Raw genomic sequence first — 20,466 nt, 5'->3', positions numbered from 1 at the left:
AGATAATATTATAAAGTGAGTTTATTTCTAATCCCATAGGTAGTATATTTTGTTTAAACTTACCTTGAGAGATTTAAAGTGAAAGAGAGATTTGTTGTGATTTGTGTTACAGAGTGATGCATTATATTTACTCATATCATAGTGAATACTTAGGCAATGAAGGATTTACCCTGGTATTAAATAGTGAGTATGACGATAACAAAATGAAGCAGAAATGTTGCTTTATTAAAAATTATAGGTAAACTTTTAAAAAAGTAAACAACTACTTTTGCAAATGCAGCACTGTATTTTTTTTATTTATTTATTTTGCACTTCATTCCTTTATTATACTGATCTGGAAAAAGGATTTAGTCCAGCTATGCTCAAATGAACGCTGGCATGTGGCAGGGCCAGGCAACTAGAACATGATTTAGAAATCAGTGAAAGACACACTTGGACAAGACCAGGAGGCATTTCACTGCCATGAAACAAGGCGGGGAGGGATTCTAAAGCACACAGCAGGAAGCACTCCTGCCCCTCAGAGGTCACGGAGCTTATCCCATATTGGTACGAGGAATGGCTTAGCTTCTGATGATCACATGTGGAACTATTTCAAGTGCCACGAGAAACCCCAGAAAAGTTATTGTTTTGTATTATTTATATATACGCTATACTTTCTTTTTATATATATAAATATAACACACAAATAAACTTAGGATCTATCCCAACCTTCTGGAGCCAGCTCCTCTGGGGACAGGGAGGAAACAGTTGTCACATCACCATGCAGGTTACATTTGTCTTCCACTGGAATGACTAGAGCCCTCAGGCTGGCCTGACTGCAGAAGAACACAGGACTGGTTCCTAGGGGCAGACAGCCTCTCTTGCTTCTCTTCATTGGTCATGGCTTAGCATGATTCTTCCCCACAAGTCCTTAGTAAACAAAGCACTCGCAAAAACCCAACTCACTACCTTTAAACACTCTTGGATAAGGGGAGCTTTTCCACAATTTGGACTGAGAACTTGTGTCCTAGAAGTGCTACTCTGACTAAAATGTATGAAGGGAATGGGTGCAGGAGACAAAATGGCTAAAATGAAAATGGGAGCCACTGGTCCCCATCTGCAGCTACAACTCAAGATGCCTACAGATCGGTCGGTGTGACATGTGCAGGAGGGAGGGGCAGAGGGGTGAGATAGGCAGGGAATGTGCTTCTGGGAACAATAGCCTGCCCTCTGGCTTTCACTTCTTGGCCTTGACCTGGGTAGCCACAGCTTCCATGGCTTTACGCACAGTCTCTTTATCTCCCAGGAACTGCATGGGCTTGATAGGCTTCAAGTTCTTGTCTAATTCATAGACAATGGGAATACCAGTCGGCAGGTTCAGCTCCACGATAGCCTCTTCAGAGAGGTCATCCAGATGCTTGACAATGCCCGAAGGCTATTGCCATGGGCAGCAGTCAGAACCCATTTCCCCTCCTTGATCTGGAGAACTATTTTTTTTTTTTTTTTGAGATGGTGTTTTGCTCTTGTTACCCAGGCTGGAGTGCAATGGCGCGATCTCGGCTCACCGCAACCTCCGCCTCCTGGGGTCAGGCAATTCTCCTGCCTCAGCCTCCTGAGTAGCTGGGATTACAGGCGTGCGCCACCATGCCCAGCTAATTTTTCGTATTTTTAGTAGAGACGGGGTTTCACCATGTTGACCAGGATGGAGTGCAATGGCGCGATCTCGGCTCACCGCAACCTCCGCCTCCTGGGGTCAGGCAATTCTCCTGCCTCAGCCTCCTGAGTAGCTGGGATTACAGGCGTGCGCCACCATGCCCAGCTAATTTTTCGTATTTTTAGTAGAGACGGGGTTTCACCATGTTGACCAGGATGGTCTTGATTGGAGAACTATTTTTTCATTCCAGAAGGGCAGAGCTCTGGCAATAGTATTCTTCAGACCCTCAAAGGAGGGTGGCTGTTCTTCTGTGAGGTCTGGATACCTGTGATCCTTACTGATGTTGCTGTAGAAAGGATGGTCAGGCTCCATTGGAGGTGGTGCGACATCATAGGAGCACCTCCAGATCTTTACCTGGGCCTCACCATGCTTTGCAGCAGTTTCTGCTTTACTGAGACTGGTGAGATCCCACTGAGGCGCTAAGTCTTCACTACTGGCAGCCACATCTGATCAATGGCACTTAGCACTATACAGAGAGGTTCCAGATCACTGTCTTCTATACTGAGGTGAAGCACATGTCAAACCCATAGCCAGCATCTTGCAGTGCTTGCCCACCACACTTGGCCTTCTTGTGGCCTGCCAAGCTCAGGTCTGCATCGTACCAGCCACTGAAGCAGTTCTCCAGTTTCCACATGCTCTTGCCGTGCCATATCAGCACCAGTTTGTAGGTGGCCGTGGGTGGCAGGCTGGGGATGTGGCACCGATTGGGGTTCGCAGATTCCTGAGTGGCAGCCTGCCCCCTCCACTGCTCTGCATGCTCTCGCTGCATGGCCCCAGTTCTATATTTTTATACTATCTTTTCCTGGTGGTATCTTTAAGTTTCCACTGATTTTAAATAATACCCCTTTTAAAACTAAGTGCATATTGACTGAAATAGGTAATTGAAAAAAATCTGATTTTATATACATCCTCAGCAATGTGCTATTTGTCGTCTCAGAAATATTATCTACAAGTTTTTAAAAATTGTTCATGGAAAAGCAGTCAGTGCTTTATTCTTAGGCAAGTATTAAGGTTTTATTTTGTTTTTGTAAGCCAGATTCCTTGATGCAGATAAAACCTGTTTTCTCTCCTTGTTCATTGAAGTCATAACAAGTGTTCAAGGCCACCTCTGGTTTTCATTCTTGCTACCTGATTCTTGATAAGCTGTTAATTCTAAGGACCAAAGCAATTTAGCTTAGGATCCATTTTAGCCCTGTATAGCCTAGAATGAAAATTCTGATCTTTACCCATCTTCATTGTGTCAATCACTTTATCTTTTCTTCTCTTCCATCACTTAAGCAAGAGTAGCATTCCCAGTGTTACAAAGAAGATGGAATATTCCTTTGCTGTTTGCACATATGCAAGACTCCTCGTGTATTCTTTTGTTTGTTTGTTTAAGCTTGCTTTAAAAATACTTGATGAGCAGCGGAATATCATTTTTAGTAGTTGTAACCATTTTGCTGTTGTTTACCATCTTGTTTTCTTAGTTCCTGACCTTGGAAAGCTTTACAAACCTCTGATCTTCATTTTCTTTGTGACTAATCCCATTGTCTTCCACCTCAGGTACTGTAGTTGCCAAATTTTTGGTCTGTTTCTCGGAATGTATGTACAGCTATACTAGTTTTGTTACTTGAAAGGAAGTAGGAATATGTGGGCACTGAATGAAAATTAGTGGGTTGATTAGAAGCCTGTTGGAGAATTATATATAGGGAATCTAATCTCCCTTATTCATACTAACATGTGTCACTGCTTTTTAGGAATGATGTTAAGTAATGTTACCTTAGGAATCTTAGAACATACCTTTTTTTTTTTTGAGACTGAGTTTCACTCTTGCTACCTAGGCTGGTGTGTAGTAGCATGATCTCGGCTCACTACAACCTCCGCCTCCCAGATTCAAGCGATTCTCATGCCTCAACTTCACGAGTAGCTGGGATTACAGATGTGTGCCACCATGCCCAGCTAATTTTTTATATTTTCAGTAGAGACGAGATTTCACCGTATTGGCTGTTGAAATCTCGTCTCTACTGAAAATACAAAAATACAGGCTGGTCTCAAACTCCTGACCTCAGGTAATCCACCTGCCCCAGACCCCCAAAGTGCTGGGATTACAGGCGTGAGCCATTGCGCCTGGCCAAAACATACCTGAACCATGAATACCTTTATGTTTCTTTTGTAGTCATTTTTTTCTGATTATAAAAGCAATATATGTTTATTATACTAATTTTGGCAAGTATAAAGGAAAAATAAAAGTAATTCAAGTAACAGTTTGGGGTATTTTCTTTCACTTATACATTTATATTCTAATCTGTGTCTGTGTGTCCTTTTTTAAAATTGACAATGGAGACCAGGTGTGGTGGCTGACACCTGTAATCCCAGGAGTTTGAGACCAGCCTGACCAACATGGCGAAACCCCATCTCTACGAAAAATACAAATATTACCTGGATGTGGTGGCAGGCACCTGTAATCTTAACTATCGGGATGCTGAGGCAAGAGAATTGCTTGAACCAGGAGGCACAGTTTGCAATGAGCCAGATCATATCACTGCATTCCAGCCTGGACAACAAGAGCAAAACTTAGTCTCAAAAATAAAATAAAATTGACAGTAGAGCCTGAACATCTCCCCACATCCTTAAATAAACTTTTATGTGTTCATTTTAATGGCTTTATGTTATTTTATTCCATGAGTGTATGTTCATCTTAATTTTTTTGAACTATGGTAATGTGGTTTTATTTTATGTTTTAATAAATAAGCCATACTGTGTATTAGTATCAGCTAGATCTAAGTATCACTAAATCCTACAAAATCAGTCATCTACATTTTGGAGGATATAAAAGTTAGAAGAGTTAAAGATAAAAATATTCTATGTCTACTTACTGACAGTGTTGAGCACTTTCTTAGACAGGATTTGGTCACTTAAGAAGCCTAATAGCTTTTTCCCGTCCTTTTAAGTCCTTGTATTTTATCTCATTTAAAAAGGCAACCTTTTTTGGTTCCTGGAATTTTAATTCTCTCATTTTAACTTTAATTTCATTCCTTTTTTAAATCTTAAATACCATTTAGCCTTAATAATTAATTTCTTTATCCCTTATTTAAAAACAACATAGCAACAAATACTCCATTTTTTAAGTATTTAAAATTTTTGATGTGCTTTTATATAGAGCAGCAAGAGGTATAGCTATAGGGTAGGTGGTTTTTGAGAGAGCCAGAGTCATTAACAGATATGTCAGCCTTCTTGCCGACTACCCTCTTCGCCATCTCCCGGTGTCATTCATTTCTTTTAAAGGGTAGCTTCTGAAATAATTCCAACTTGGAAGGCCCTTGGGCTGGCTGGCTCTTCCAGACTGAAGTGCCATCCAAGCATAAAATAGACTTTATTGAAATGATGTTGATACTGTACCTTTTACTGTGGTTTCCTATCCTCGTACTTCAGATATTATTCTGATTTTTAGAATCTTAGTTAAAACTCTTTTATTAACTAGATGTTTATACTTCAGGAAGTCACTTAACTTTTGAATCTGTTTTATATCATAGTGCATGCTTGCTCCAGGTGATAACTGTGGCCCTTTTCATTCTAATTTAAAATAAAACTTTCATTTTAATTTATCCCTTAAAAGCTCCAATTAACAGTTTGAATTTAAATTGAAATCTTGCAATAATTAAATCATTAAAATTTTAAATATTAATCATTTTTTAAAATTAATTTTTCCCATACAGATACATTTTGTTTTTACCCTTTTATAATCTAGCCTAATTGCAAAATATATGACTTGGCAATTTATCTTTTATGTCTCTTTCAAAAGACCCCTTTTCATAATTTGGGGACAAATTGTTTAACTTCTGTGAATCATTAATAACCCTTGTATTGTCATTGTAGATGTTATTGATGTATCTTTCCATTACTCCCCAGCCCTATTAACTATGGGATGTTCTTCTAGAATTTTTAGCCCCAGACTTATCACTGAATATTACTCAATTTATTCTATTCTTATGTTTATCATGATGCATATTCACAGGAATTATAGCAGATGTCACTAATCAAATACTCATTTTATTAGATCTGAGATTGGCATCTCATTTTATAACCTTCTGTCAGTTTTAACCATTTATTATGCAGGTTTATGAACGAGTGTATCCTTTTATTCTCAACATGCTTATGCACCTTGGTTTGTCTTTTAGAGAAAAAAATAAAGGAATAGTATATTATGCACCTATTTTCAATATTTCAGATATAATAGATGTAACTAATTAACCTGAAATGTAGTTGTTCCTTAATACATTTATTTGCATTACTATTCTCTTTGGTGTCTTTAATAACTTATACAGTTAGCATTTTTCTTACTATTTTTCTAATGTAGCAAGTGTTTTTTTTTTTTAAAGATGGAGTTTCACTCTTGTGCCCAGGCTGGGGGAGTGCAGTGTTGGGGTCTCGGCTCACTGCAACCTTCATCTCCTGGGTTCAAGTGATTCTCCTGCCTCAGCCTCCCAAGTAGCTGGGATTACAGGCACACACCACTATGCCTGGCTAATTTTGGTATTTTTAGTAGAGATGGGGTTTCACCGTGCTGGCCAGGCTGGTCTGAAACTTCTGACCTCAGCTGATCTGCCCGCTTCAGTCTCCCAAAGCACCTGGCCACAAATTTATTTCTATTTTCTATACCTTCTGGTTGTTCTGATATATATACTCTGCATGTAGTGGGGCTTTGGGTCATTCTTTCACTCTTTGTTTTGAGATTGTTTGGCCACCCTCATTTAGAGTGATTTGTGTGAAGATCTTGGACAGTGATTACAGTGAATTCTTGTCTGTAGCTGGACACCTCATTTGAGGATTTTCTAGTGTTTGAAGGTTGGTACTTTTTTATAATCTTGGTTATTGTATTGGGATGCTTCTCATACTGCCTGGGCATTTTCTCTGGAACTGCTAGAAATTTTGGCTTTGTTCTCTGTAGAGTTGTCTCAAATTTTCTGGAAATTCTATAGTGTCAGAAAAAATATCATCACTGTCTTCTTGGGCTGGTCTTTTGACAACCAAGATAATAAATTTATAGCTCGAAATGTTATCTCGAGAGCAAAGCTAATTCTCCTATTCTTGAGGTATTGACTTACCTCCTGGGCTAAACGACCCAGAGACTTTTCTTTAATAGCACAAGAATAAAAATTGTTTCCATATTAAATCATGGAGCAGCGCTCCCTGGGTCATTTTTGTTTATTGCTTTACTACTGTCTTGTAGAAGAATGTATCATTGGTTTTCCATCTGACCTCTTAGAGGTAGGGGCAGAAGAGAAGTCAGGTTAGCTGATATGAAGAGCATCTCACGGGAAGTACTGCAGGTGATGCATCAGGGAGAGATTTGTTGCTGTGTATTCGAGCAATACATTCAAACAGGCTATGTATTATTAACTAAGAGGAGAGTCCTTAAAACCCAAATTACAGTCTGATTCCTTTGAATGAGTATGTGCCAGGAATCTTGGAAGCAAATGCAGCAGGTGAGGGAAAAGCCTGTAGGGATCCCCCACCCGCTCCCCTGCATAGTTTATATCTGTGTTTTGTTTGCATCCTGAACAGTGGCTGTACTCTTCATCTGGAGCAAAGGACCTGCTGCCAGGCAGTTTCGTTTCCCCTGAGGTGATTGGTGGGTTGTTTTATTGTTTGGACCATCCCTTGAGACACTGAAAGATTTCTTCCTCATTATGAGAGAGAGACTTTTAATTTTAAAAAAATAGATTTGGTTGAGGTTCTCTGAAGTGGACAGATTAGGAGATTAATATACTCCTTTTATATGACTTGACTCTTGATGGCTTAGTTTGTGTTTGTCAATGAAAGCTCTTCTCCATAGGCCACTGATTGCTCTCAACTGATTCTCAACACACTTTCTCTTATTATTAAAAATAATATTATTACAATATTTTATTAAAGTGGTTCTCAGCATACTTTCTCTTATTATAGCTGCAGTCTCAAAAGTACACCTTAGTGGATAAACAAAGTATGGTATATCCTTACAGTCAGTACATTCTGTCCTAAAAAGGAATGAAGTCTGCTGTATGCTTCAGTATAGATGAACCTGGAAAATACGGTCCCAAGTAAAAGAATTTAGACACAGGAGACTGCATATTATGTGATTTCATTTACACAAAATCTTTATAGGGATCTATAGGTGGTTGATGGTTGCCAGGGGCTAAGGGTAGGGCAGGTTGGGAAAAAGAAGTGACTGCTTCATCGATACAGAGTTTCTTTTCAGGGAACTGGATAAGCATGATGAGTGCACAGCATTGTGAATATACTAAAAACTGCTGAACTGCTACACCTTAAAATGACTGAGAGGGTAGATTTTATGTTTCATAAATTTGATCTTAATTAAATAGTATATCTCTATGTTAGTGGTGGTATTGCTGAATCAAGGAGGCCTTGGTGGCCGGGTGTGGTGGCTCATGCCTGTAATCCCAGCACTTGGGAGGCTGAGGCGGGTAGATCACCAGAGGTCAGGAGTTCAAGACCAGCCTGACCAACAAAGGTGAAACCCATGTCTACTAAAAATACAAAAATTAGCTGGGTGTGGTGACAGGTGCCTGTAGTCCTTGCTAGTAGGAAGGCTAAGACAGGCGAATTGCTTGAACCCAGGAAGCGGAGGTTGCAGTCAGCTGAGATCGCGCCACTGTACTCCAGCCTGGACAACAGAATGAGACTCCATCTTGAAGAAGGCCTTGGTGTTTCTTGTTGCTAATGCTGGTTGTCATTTTAGCCAATTGGTCAAGTGTTGGTGAGAGTGGGGGGTAGGCTGACAATTGAAATCAAGGATTTGCCTCATTAAGAAAAGCATATATATGTCCAGTGACTTCCTAATTCATGGAAAGTGCTGTTGGATAATCACCTTTATATTCTCATTATCAATGGGATTATGAGAAGTTTGGTTAACATGCTTGACTGATTCCAGTCCCTTGTGCATTCACTATTTTTTGCCTAAAGTCTGTATTGAAACTGCCCTGCTCTCCCTCTTTTCAGAAACTAGCTCCTAGTTTGCTGACTAGGTGTAGATAACAAACGCCGTATTTATTTTGAGACTCACTGGGATATACAGTTCTAAATGCTTGAGTTAGAGTTCTAGTAAAAGGGGCAAATTGTGGAGACAGTTTATTTGTACCTGAACCCTCTTTTTCTGTATTATATTTTCTTTATCAGATTATGTGCTGCTCAGAGAATGGGCTCTATGAGCACGAATTCTTGACTCCTGATGCCACACCCTGTGCTTACTCAGTATTATATTAAAATAATAAACAGAACTCCATGCTTTTTATTGACTGTACATGATGGTTAAGGGAGACAGAATGAATCCGAGAAGACTGGGATCCTTTTCTACTCTGCTGATGAGAAACAGAATCAAAGGGCACAATGGGGATGGGACACAGCCCTTCACATGTTACCAGCTGTCTTAGAACTGGCTGGCTAACTCACGTCAAAGTGTTGGGTCTTAGTGAATGGTCAGTTGGCAGAGCAATATTTTATGTCCTCCTTCCACTCTTTTCCAGCTCTCTCTGAAGGGCTGCAGCTAGGTATAACAAACATCAACCAGTAGTATCAGATTGTCAGTGATCAGCATGCCAAAATGCAGTTCCTTGTTACGTGACAAGTAGAGAAAACATATGGCAGGCAGGTGGTGGTGGCAGGATCATTATCAGCTCAGAGTGAGATTGGCAGTTCATTTGCGGATAGTGATGCCCACCTGCCATGGCAACAGTACACCACTGGGCACCCGGAAGCTCTCATGATCGTGTCCTTCTAACAGTGTTTAGCCTGCCCTGCATAATCCTTACGGGTTGGCAGACTCTACTGAGCAGTGGCCGTGGCCTCAGTGTGGGAACTGTTGTGATGAAACAGATGCTCAACAGTAAAGACCCTGTTTGTGAGCAGGCAACTTTTTTGTGTTTTTTGTTTTTAAAGGTAGATGTTTTCTTTATATATTTACTTAGCTTACCATATTGTTTTTCTCAAGCATTAAATTTTTCCCCTTTCCAAATGTAATTTAAAATTTTTAATCGCAGTGGAAATGTATGATGTAAAAAATTGAAAGTGCCTTATAATTTGCCCCTTTGAAGATAAGCCCTTCTAACAGTGGCAAGTATGTTCCTCTGGATTCTGTTCCATGTTTCCCTCACTTTTGTTCCCCTAACAGGATTACATCATATTTACCATTGTTCATTGTCTTTTCTATTTGTAAATCTTTCCATAGCAGAATGTGTAGCACCCACTTGTTCTCAGCAGCTATATCATATTTATTGAGAATATTGGTGATATGTAGGTGAAAAAGATAACGCATGGTTTCTGCCAGCTTAGAGCTCCTGAGATTTAGGATTACTTAAATCTCAACTTGTAATTATGCATTTGTGTTAAACTACTATGAATGCAAAGGACACCGTGCTTGCACATACATCTTTGTTTCTATAGACTGAATTCCTAGAAGTGGAACTGCTCGTTTAAAGGACATCCACGTATTAAGTGTTAGTGGAATTGCCAGCTTGACCTCCAATGGTGTTATAATAATTTACATTCCTGCCAACAGTGAAAAATACCACTTAGAGAAGCATGTGGAAATTGAAAGTTTATTGCACAAAAGCACAGACAACAGTGATTAAATTCAGCAACTAAAGAAGTAGATAGAGGTGGGAAAATGATGGTGAACGCACGGAAAATTTTGTAGATCTGCATGTGACAGATCTCTAAGTCAGATGGTTCTTCATAGAAAGATTGTGTAACAGAGCAGGACATCAAAATTTGTCAATTTTATAGGAAGTCAGTGAGCCATAGACTATTCTTACCCACTTCTACAACAGCCTCTGAAAAATAAGAAAGTTATATTTGGGTTGATTTGTGGTACCTAGACATGCAGCTTGTGCCTTAGAGCAGGGATCCCCAAGCTCTAGACTGCAGACCCTTATTGGTCCCTGGTCTGTTAGGAAGCAGGCTGCACAGCAGGACATATGAGCAGCAGGCAAGCCAGCATTACCGCCTGAGCTCCGCCTCCTGTCAGATCAGCTGCAGCATTCGATTCTCATAGAAGTGCAAACCCTATTGCTAACTGCACATGCAAGGGATCTAGGTCTCATGCTCTTTATGAGAATCTAAGTAATGATGATCTGAGGGTGGGACAGTTTCATCCTGAAATTATCCTCCACACCGTCTGTGTAAAAATTGTCTTCCCGCTGGGTGCGGTGGCTCATGCCCATAATCCCAGCACTTTGAGAGGCTGAGGCGGTCAGATCACTTGGTCAGGAGATTGAGACCATCCTGGCCAACATGGTGAAACCCCATCTCTACTAAAAATACAAAAATTAGCTGGGCATGGTGGCATGTGCCTGTAATCCCAGCTACTCGGGAGGCTGAGACAGGAGAATCACTTGAACCAGGGAGTCAAGAGGTTGCAGTGAGCTGAGATTGTGGTACTGCACTCTAGCCTGGGTAACAGAGTGAGATTCCATTCAGTGGGGAAAAACTGTTGTTCACAAAACCGGTCCCTGGTGTCAAAAGGTTGGGGACCTCTTCCTTAGAGTGTTGACTCTTCCCAGAATATAAGAAAATAGACAAGTATATTTTATATCCTGAGAAAGGTGGCCTAAAAGGTAGACTATTTTATATTATATGACAACCTGAAACCTCTGTGTCTTTATTTAGGGATTATTGAACATGGCTTCCAATTATGATTCCTTTTAGGAGACCATCCATGTATTTTCTTGGGAATGTAATTGAACTGTCTTTTTTGTGTGTGAGATGGAGTCTTGCTCTGTCACCCAGGCTGGAGTACAGTGGCGCGATCTCGGCTCACTGCAACCTCTGCCTCCTGGATTCAAGCGATTTTCATTTCTCAGCCTCCGAAATAGCTGGGGCTAAAGGAGCAGGTCACCATGCCTAGCTAATTTTGTATTTTTGCTAGAGATGGGGTTTCACCATGTTGGTCAGGCTGGTCTAGAACTCTTGACCTCAAATGATCTGCCCACCTTGGCCTCCCAAAGTACTGGCATGAGATTATAGGCATGAGCCACCACGCCCAGCCTGAGCTGTCTTATTGAAGTAACCAGTAGATTTAGGTTAGCTGGGTTTGGGCTGAGAGTTGCCTGGCTCCTGCTGCTAAGTTATTGACTTACGTAATATGTGGGCAGAACAGCCTGGGAGAGAGAGACCTAGATCCCTCACATGTGCAGTTCACATAGGGTTTGCATTCAGTGGCGTTGAGTACATTTGTTCACATTGTGCAGCCATCACCGTCCATCCCCAGAACTTTTTCATCTTGCAGAGTCGAAACTCTATACCCATTAAACAACTCTCTCCATCCCCTGCCAACCACTCTGCTATTTTTGGTCTAAGAATTTGACTATTCTAGATACCTTATTTAAATGGAATCACACAGTATTCTTTTGTGTAAGTCTTTTTTCTGTGACTGGCTTCTTGCACTTATAATGTCCTCAAGATAATCAGAATTGTTTCCCTTTTAAAGCTGAAAAATGTTCCATTGTATGTGTCTACCACATTTTATTTATCTGTTCATCCAACGATGGGTATATCAGTTGCTTCCACCTTTGGCGGTTGTGAATAAATTCTGCTATGAGTATGGGTATTCAGATATCTCTTTGAGATCCTGCTTTCAATTCTGCTAATATATACCTAGAAGTGGAATTGGTGGATCATATGGTAATTCTATTTTTAATTAAGCAATATTTTTGCATCATGTCTCTGATAATTTAGGAGTGGAAACTGGATCACTGTGGCACTGAGAGATGGTTTGAACTAGACTTATCCTCCAGTGGTTACTGTCCAGTTCCTGAACGTGTGTAGTTGTGGGCCAGGGAGTTGGTTGTATACCCGTTTACTGTTTTCCAAAACAATGACTGTAAGTCAAGAGACCTGCATTTGAAGGTAAACACAGATATAATGCAGGATGGTGTTTGGTATCTGTGACTTTAGTTGTCATTGTTCCATGCACCCTGTGCCTTTGATCAAGGAACCTTGCTACATTTAGTAGACCTTTATTGTGTGAAATAGAGGGATGGTGTGGTATGTTTACAGGAAGAAAGGCTGATGATGTAGATACCTGATTATCTTGGAATGTGTACTTAGCAACAAAACTGAGAATTTATATACACAAGTGCTGTGTCCTTGTGCTATTTCGTCATTGACATGCATTCCTAAAGAATTATTGTATTTTTCTTCATAATTCTCCTTTGATGTCATTATGTACATCTTTGAGGTCAACTCACCATTCTAGGTAAATTCTCCATTTAGGTAAATTATTTAGTTTACCTAAACATACGTTTTCCTTGTTTGAGTGACTTCTCAATGCCAGCTCATGGCATGCTGGGGAAATTGGAGTGCTCTGAATTGTAGTGAATGCAGGAGGGCTTTTCTGTTCTGGTTTTGCTCACCCAAGCAATACCTAGTCCCCAGAGAAATAGGAGTTTACTGGAACTCTTGGCAGGGCAAATACTTTAGTCCCCACTTTTATTGATTAGGTTTCTCAACCTGGTCTTTTGGTGGTGCAGACATTCAAAATCTTTATAGATAGAGCAAATGTAATGTAACCTTTTATTTTTGTCCATTTCTTAATAATATCCCCTTTCCCCCAACTAATTCTTAGAAGCCATTAAGCAAGTCACCTTTCTTTATATTCCTATTCCTCTCATCATACTTTCATTACTGCTATTGTTTTAAAGCTTGGGTGATATTGGGTATATTCTATACAAAGGCATAAGTATCTCCATGTAAAATTTGTGCTGCTTGTGTGGCTGGAACTCCTCCAGGGAGAGTTCTGGACAAAGTGATTTAATTTCCCCTGACTGCTGGTGACCTTGGAAATTTTGGCTGTGGATGACTGTGATTGACACTTGTATAAAGAAGAAAAAAGACCCACCCTCAACTTTCATCCTTTAGAGGAAGGCAGTGGGAGGTGGCAGCTCTGGTGAGGAATAAGAAGGGACATGCAGGGGACACAAGGGACAATTTCCAGTAGTGCCTCTGAAACCTTCAGACATTCCTCCTTAGGGACAAGCAGGGTGGTATTAAAACTAAGCTGGTGTGAGTTATGCCTGTGATAAAATAATGAGCAAGATAATGGAGCATTAGCACAAACACACATTATACTTTTTAGGTATGTTTATAGGATTATAAGGCCTGGAGAATCAAGAGATTTAATGAAAATGCTGGGAGCTGGGAGGTTATTTTCAAATAGTAATCTGTCTCCCTCTCTCTACGGTACCCTCAGATTTATTTAAAATATTGTCATTTGTTAAAATTTGATGTTTATATATGCCTATTCTTTACCTCCATACATAAACTGTGCGGTCAGTATATTTTCAGATAATTTTATTATGTTTGTTTTCATGTTATCACTATTTCTAGAAATCTTTGCCATTTTCTAATGGCCTCTTACCTAAAATGTTTTAATGTTTTGTGGATCTTGAGCTTGCGTATGCTCCTAATTAAATATTTACCTAAGTGAAGGTTTATCAGGGAGCAGTGATATCCACTTAAATGAATGCCTGATGTCAGATAGAGACTCTTAACATCTCCATGGACCCTGTGTTCAGCTGTATTTTACCTTTTCCCTCAAAGCGGATAAAAGCATCTGCCCATCCAGAGGACAGAGGAGTGGTTGGGGTAGGAGACTCATTTTGTCAAAAATGCTTCAAATAAGAACACTTCCTAACTGTGCTTACAAAGGTTTATAGGCACTATAGATAAAAATTCCATTGATGAAAATGAAATGTGCTCCAAATAGTTCTGTGATTTGGGGGTGGGAAGGGTGATTTTAGATAGGAGAGAGCAGTATAAATACATGTAAATAACCAACCTAAGCACTTAATTACAATGATTTGGAAGCTAGTGTTATAGAATACATCTGGGCTGGATTGGAGAGTTAGGAAGGGAACATTGGTATATGTCTCCTAATCTTGGTAGCATAGGTGAGACAAAATGTATAATTTTTTAACGAACATATTTGTAAAGGTTGTTGTAAGGGATATCAGAGCTCAAAGATGTCCTGATGGGAGAAGTAAATTTCAGCACTTCATATTATAAAAATTTATAAAAATAAATGGTTTATCTACCAGTCATTCATTTTCTTTTTAGTAATATCAGTCATTAACAGAAGCCTTAATTATCAACTACAAAAACAATTATTTCTTAACCTGAGTTTCTGGCCATCATCTACCCACCATCCATCCATTAGAATAAACTTCAAACACTAATGTAAAGAATTCTGGAATCATGCTGACAATTCAGGAATTAATAAAATTCAGCTATTGAATTGGTAGAAGGCACTGAAAAATACCTTCACCAAACCATGGAATAGAATTTATTTTACGATAGTACAGGCTAAGGGATTTTTCCCCCAGTGTACAAATTTATCCTCACACCTGAAATTCTTTTTTTGAACTAAAAATGTATGTAGCTTGTCTTTGTAATCTAGTCAGATAAGAGATCTGAAAAAGAAAAGGCTAAATATTTTATTTTTTGATACCAGGGTTTTTGTATCATATTTTTTTCATATTTGGTTTAAGAATATTTACAAAGATTCATAAAACATAAGTTCACAGGGAAAAATACAGGGAGAAATTTGAACCACACATAGGATAGAGGAATGAGGCTAAGACTTGTTCGTGTGCCTTAGCCAATACTCTAGGAATGCCCAGTGAGTTTTTAAGCACTTGCAATGTAGCTGCTCCAAATTGAGATGTATGTAAAGTACGCACCAGATTATAAAGATTTAACACAAAAAACAATCTCAATACTGTTATAATATTTGTTATATATTGATATAATGTTTTAGAAATTTTGAGTTAAAATCATATTAAAATTAATTTCACTTGTTGCTTTTTAATGTTTCAACATTGCTACTAGGAAAATGTGAACATACACATGTGGGTCTCATTTGTCACTTATTATATTTCCATTACACAATACTTGTCTAGAAGGAGGTAAGTTTGACATCCTCTCTTGAGAGATGAGCAGTTCCACAAGGGCTTATGTCTGAATTAGCTGGGAGGTAAGCTCAGAGCATGCCCAGAGGCGGGACTAAGAGGCTCCTTAGCAATTTGTTTTGAAGCTCTTCCTGTACCTAGATGAATGGGTGATTGATGTGTGTTATAAAATGGTTAAAATTATATATCACTTTTTTAAGTAAAATGATTACATAATATAATTTTAACAGAGAAAAAAATTAAGACTACATCATTTAAATATTAAGGAGTAGTTTGTATGGAAGGTCCTGTAAGCCCAAGGCCAATGGAAACTTGGTCACTATTTGATGTTCACTGTCTTCCTAATTTAGTAAGGCAAGAAGTATCCTGCCCCGAGAATCCCTGGTTAACCTGTTAATTGAGATGGTTCACAACACTCTGCTTCAATTATCTTTGGTAAATAAAGTATCCAATAACTTGTAACTGCAAAATTAATCTGTTAAATATCTAAAAAATACTAAGAAGTATATCATTCTTTAAATACCTACTTAGCTCTAAGTTGGGATGAATATGTATGAGGTACTACATATTTTTGTTTGGTGGCTCTTTAAAAAGAAAAGTGTATTTATTTTAGTCTTTCTGCCTAGTGAGTTCCATAGTCTAATGATTTACATCAATATGTATCTGATTTATGCATGTATGTATTTGTGTGTGTGTTTGTTTATCTCATGGATACTTATTTAGCACTTAACTCTGTGCCAGACACTGTCCTAAAAAAATTAGTACATGTTTATCTAAAAATAACTGGCCCTTAGATAGAGCTTACAATGATTCAAGCACTGTTCTAAATGCTATATATATATATTTCTTCCTATAGCAGTGAGATACGCACAGTTAATCTGTTTAACGTAAGCAGAGAAGTTAGGTTGCTTATCCAAGTTCACAAAGCTCCTTTCTAGAATTGCTGGAAACCAGTTGCTGCAGCCCGGTTGTTCCGAAGTGTCCATGTTCTTACTGAGTCTATGTGAAACATTTTGTTTTACTTACTGTTGTTTCTAGGCAGCATCAGTGGGACTTAGGCCAGATGATGTCGTCTTTTCTGTATCAGGGGTGTCTAAAGGCTTTCCATAAAGCCTGGAAATTCTGACATGAGAGGGGTTATAAAGGGGTTATTTTGAGAGGCAAGGTGTTTATTATAGCTCTTTGTGAATTTATGAGTGGCTGTGTGGAATAGTGGGTGGGATTATGTGGTGATTATGCCCAAAAGCCTGGTTTTATTAAAACTGAGCTCTGGCTACAACCTGGAAATGTTGTGACTCTACAGTTGTTTTTCTCCCTACCTCCTCTAACCTTTTATGCTTAGGGAGTTCACTTTTTAGCATTTTGTTATCATCAGCAGCATCAGTCTGTGAAGTTCTTTGTTGGTTTGATACTATTTTAGTCACACATTGCATGAAGAATATCCAGAGAACGTCAGAATTCTGTTGTGTGGCCCATAGCTATTCTATTCTAAACGATTCCAGACTTTACAAGCAATTAATATATAAATTTAGTTTGAAGTTACCATCTTAGTTCCTCTGAAGGGGCCTTGAAATTGCTTTCAAGGAAAATTCTTTAATCCAATAGACCAAGGTTGCCTGCTACCCTCTTATCTTTGAGAACCTCTGAGAAAGCAGTAATACTAGAAATTATGTATGTTTCATATGTGGCTTGCTTCATCTTTCGTGGTTGTTTGCATTAGAGCTTTATCACAGTTTTTAAATATTGTTCCTCCCTCGTTTCCTCCTCCCCACCCCCTGTAGTTTAAATAAATATATTTTTGCTGTATAAAACAGCAGAATGGTCAACATCTTGACAAAATGGTCCTCAGGATGTCCAGCCTTTTCACTTCAAAGGTGTCCTTCATAATGTTATGTCTGAAAAGATTCCTAATTATGTATTTCCTCATGCAACAAACGCTTACTGCATAGTTTCCTACCTTGCAGGCCCATGCTAGCTCTGTGAGTGTATAAGACATTGTCTCCCCTCTCTTGGAACTTACAGTTGGTATGTTCCAATAGATTGTAGTGATGTAGGGTAGGAAACACAAAGGTTTAAGAAAACTGCATACAGTATACCATGTCTGACTAAATTATCTCTTAGAATTCTAGAGTTAAACGATGCTCTAATGTTCTATTCTAGTGCTCTCATTTTTAAGGTAAAGAGAAACTAAGACCCAAAGATCTGATGTGACTCATTTGTAACAGAGCTTCAAGTACCATCAAGCAAGGAGCCCATGGCTCTTTGTGGTCAGTCATTGCTATAAACAGGGATCAGGATCTGAGTCAGTTATATATCCTTTGGTCATGTATTCGTAAAATACTTGCATACAAAACATTTCAGGAATATCTTAAAAAGGAGAACCCATCTATATTAATCAGTTTCTTTTGCCATTCCATACCTAACTTATCCACAAACACAAAATTCAGGTTATCATATATTTAGAGGAAGATGTTGCTAAGATTTACAGTGGCTTTAATTGAAGCTGTTAAAACCATGATTCTTTTTCAAGTGATTGGCAGATCAATGATGAATAATACCTTGAGATGAAAAATTCCAAGGTGGACAAAGAGATCTCAGAATCCACAGGAGAGAGACACAAATGCCAATCACACATTGACTTTAATTCCTGATTTTCATAGCTGCCTGCAGGTGTGTATCTTGGCTGTAGGCTATTCTCAGGGCCTCATTTGTATTTCAGATTATCTTTAATAATGTTGCATCCACAAAGAACTGTTTAATCTCAGACTTATTTACAGTTCTCATCCTCTCAATATAGGAAACAGTTCATTGGCAGATGAATGTAGTTGTTTCTTTTGGTTATTGAAGATTAAAATTGTTTTGTCTTCTCATTGATTTCCCTGGAAGACAGTTTTGGAATAGCACCTCACTTTGGCCTTCTGGCCTGAGAGATGCACAGGTGTTCATCTTTGTTTGTTATACCTCCCATTATTACTCCTACCCACCACACATGTGCCTTCTTGATGAATTAGCCCTCTCTCAGGGTCCAGAGCTAATGTTTCTCTGTGCTGAAGAGCTGCTGTCTGTCCTACCCCTGTCTGCCTGCTCAGGAGGAGTTTTGGCATTGGCAGGTGCAAGGTAACCTTGAGACTCAGTTTATTTTTAAACAGTGCTGATTTCTTCCCCTCAGTAGTAGAATTGAGGGCTTGAGCTTGCTAGATGGATTGGGTGACAAGACAGTAGATACAGGACCTCTTTCCTCATTTCCACATATTTATTAACTTCCCAGTGAATGCCCCCAGATTGGACCATACCCTGTGGCCTTGTCCTATTTAAACTGGGCCCTGAGGTACTTTACATGGTATAGCCACATTTGCTGTCTACCTTCTGTACACTTGTGATTTCTTGTGTAATTTTTGCCATGGCTCCAGCTGTCTTGTTTTCCTGGCCCTCTATCTGCTTCTATAGGTTAATTGTGGGGCCTCGTCTGAGGAGAGTTCCAGGGTGTATTAACTTACCCCTCTTTCGTTCCTTCCCTGGTTCTGAGTTACCCAGGCCTGTCTGTGTGCAGCCCTCCCATTCTTTTGCCCTCTCTTTGGCCTGTATCAACTCTGGCCAGCAGCATGCGGGAAAAGCATTAAAAACCTTTTTGTTGGAGGGTGCTAGTTGTTCAGTCCCCTTGTCTGATCACATTTCTCACATTTTTACTCATTTCCTGAGTTTTGGAGTAGTTGTTAAGACCTTTCAATAATTTCAAGGTAGGTATCTAATTTTAGGAGTCATCTTTATCTCTTCTTATTTTTTGTGTTGTGCTATGACCATACTTCTCATAAGAATGATTTACCTTAACATCAGCCCTTAATTGGCTTGGGCTCTGGTATGGCTCTATTCTGCTGCTTCTAAAGTGTGATTCGATCTAATGTTCAAGTGAGCGAACTGACAGTTGGAATTTTTAGGCATCTATCCTTTTCCAGATTTCCTTGTTCATTTTCAAAATGAGTTTTTGAGAAGACAGTTTGAAAGGATTTTAATGGTGCTCACCTGCAGTGTGGCTGAACTCCATGCTTCTGCAATATGCTGTCTTTAAGCTGATCAGAGCTGTAGATGTGTTTAGAAAAGGGATTCTAGACTGTGGGGATGGCTTCAGTCCCCTCGATCCCCATGGTTCTCTTCAGTGTGGGTTTGTAAACCTTGGTTTTGACCCAGAGCAAACCCACACCTTCATTCTATAATGGCATGCCCTATATGTTTGCTACAGGATACCACATGTTTATCTTCAAAGTTTTCATAAAGAAAAAGCATTGCTTAGTGTGTCCATATCCATTTATTTTATGTATTCTAGGGTTAAGCCTTTTTCCCATTTTATGCTTCTCACTTCCTGTCTGCAAAATTAATTCAAAACCTAAAGATTCATCTAGTCCATTCTCTTTCCCATCTCCCCCATCTCCAAACTGCTTAACTCTCAACTGTATTGGTGTTGGGCTTAATTAGTTGTATCTTTTTAATTTATATACTTTAAAACGAATTCCAAGCATCTTTGTGATTGTTACCTTGTTTGTTCATTTGTTTTATTTTTCAGAGAGATGGGGGTCTTGCTTTGTTGCCCAGGTTTGTCGTGGACTCCTGGCCTCAAGCAGTTTATCTACCTGGGCCTCCCACAGTGCTGCAGTTATAGAATCGAGCCATTGTGCCCACCTTGTTTGTTCTTAATAACTCTTAACCTGATCCTTGAGAAGCTATGACAGATTACATGCAGTTTTTCCATGGAGGCAGTTAGTATTTTTAAAGACAGATTTTCAAAGTAGTCTGATCCAGAAAAGGTTAAAGCACTGCTTTATCATGATGTCTAGGAGT

At 39.2% G+C, this 20,466-nt stretch overlaps 1 protein-coding gene and 1 pseudogene across 1 annotated transcript in view; one reads left to right on the top strand and one right to left on the bottom strand.

The window, feature by feature from the left end:
- The window catches only part of SND1 (staphylococcal nuclease and tudor domain containing 1), a 443,208-nt gene that overhangs the window by 175,730 nt on the left and 247,012 nt on the right, over window positions 1-20,466 (top strand). The gene's annotated exons all lie outside the window — the stretch shown is intronic.
- Window positions 1,134-2,462, bottom strand: LOC103795052 (phosphoglycerate mutase 1-like; annotated as a pseudogene).

Source organism: Callithrix jacchus, chromosome 11, assembly GCF_049354715.1.
Source record: "Callithrix jacchus isolate 240 chromosome 11, calJac240_pri, whole genome shotgun sequence".
Lineage (NCBI taxonomy): Eukaryota > Metazoa > Chordata > Mammalia > Primates > Cebidae > Callithrix > Callithrix jacchus.
Note: the sequence above shows the minus strand (reverse complement) of the source record. Positions and strands in the feature narration are given on the sequence as shown.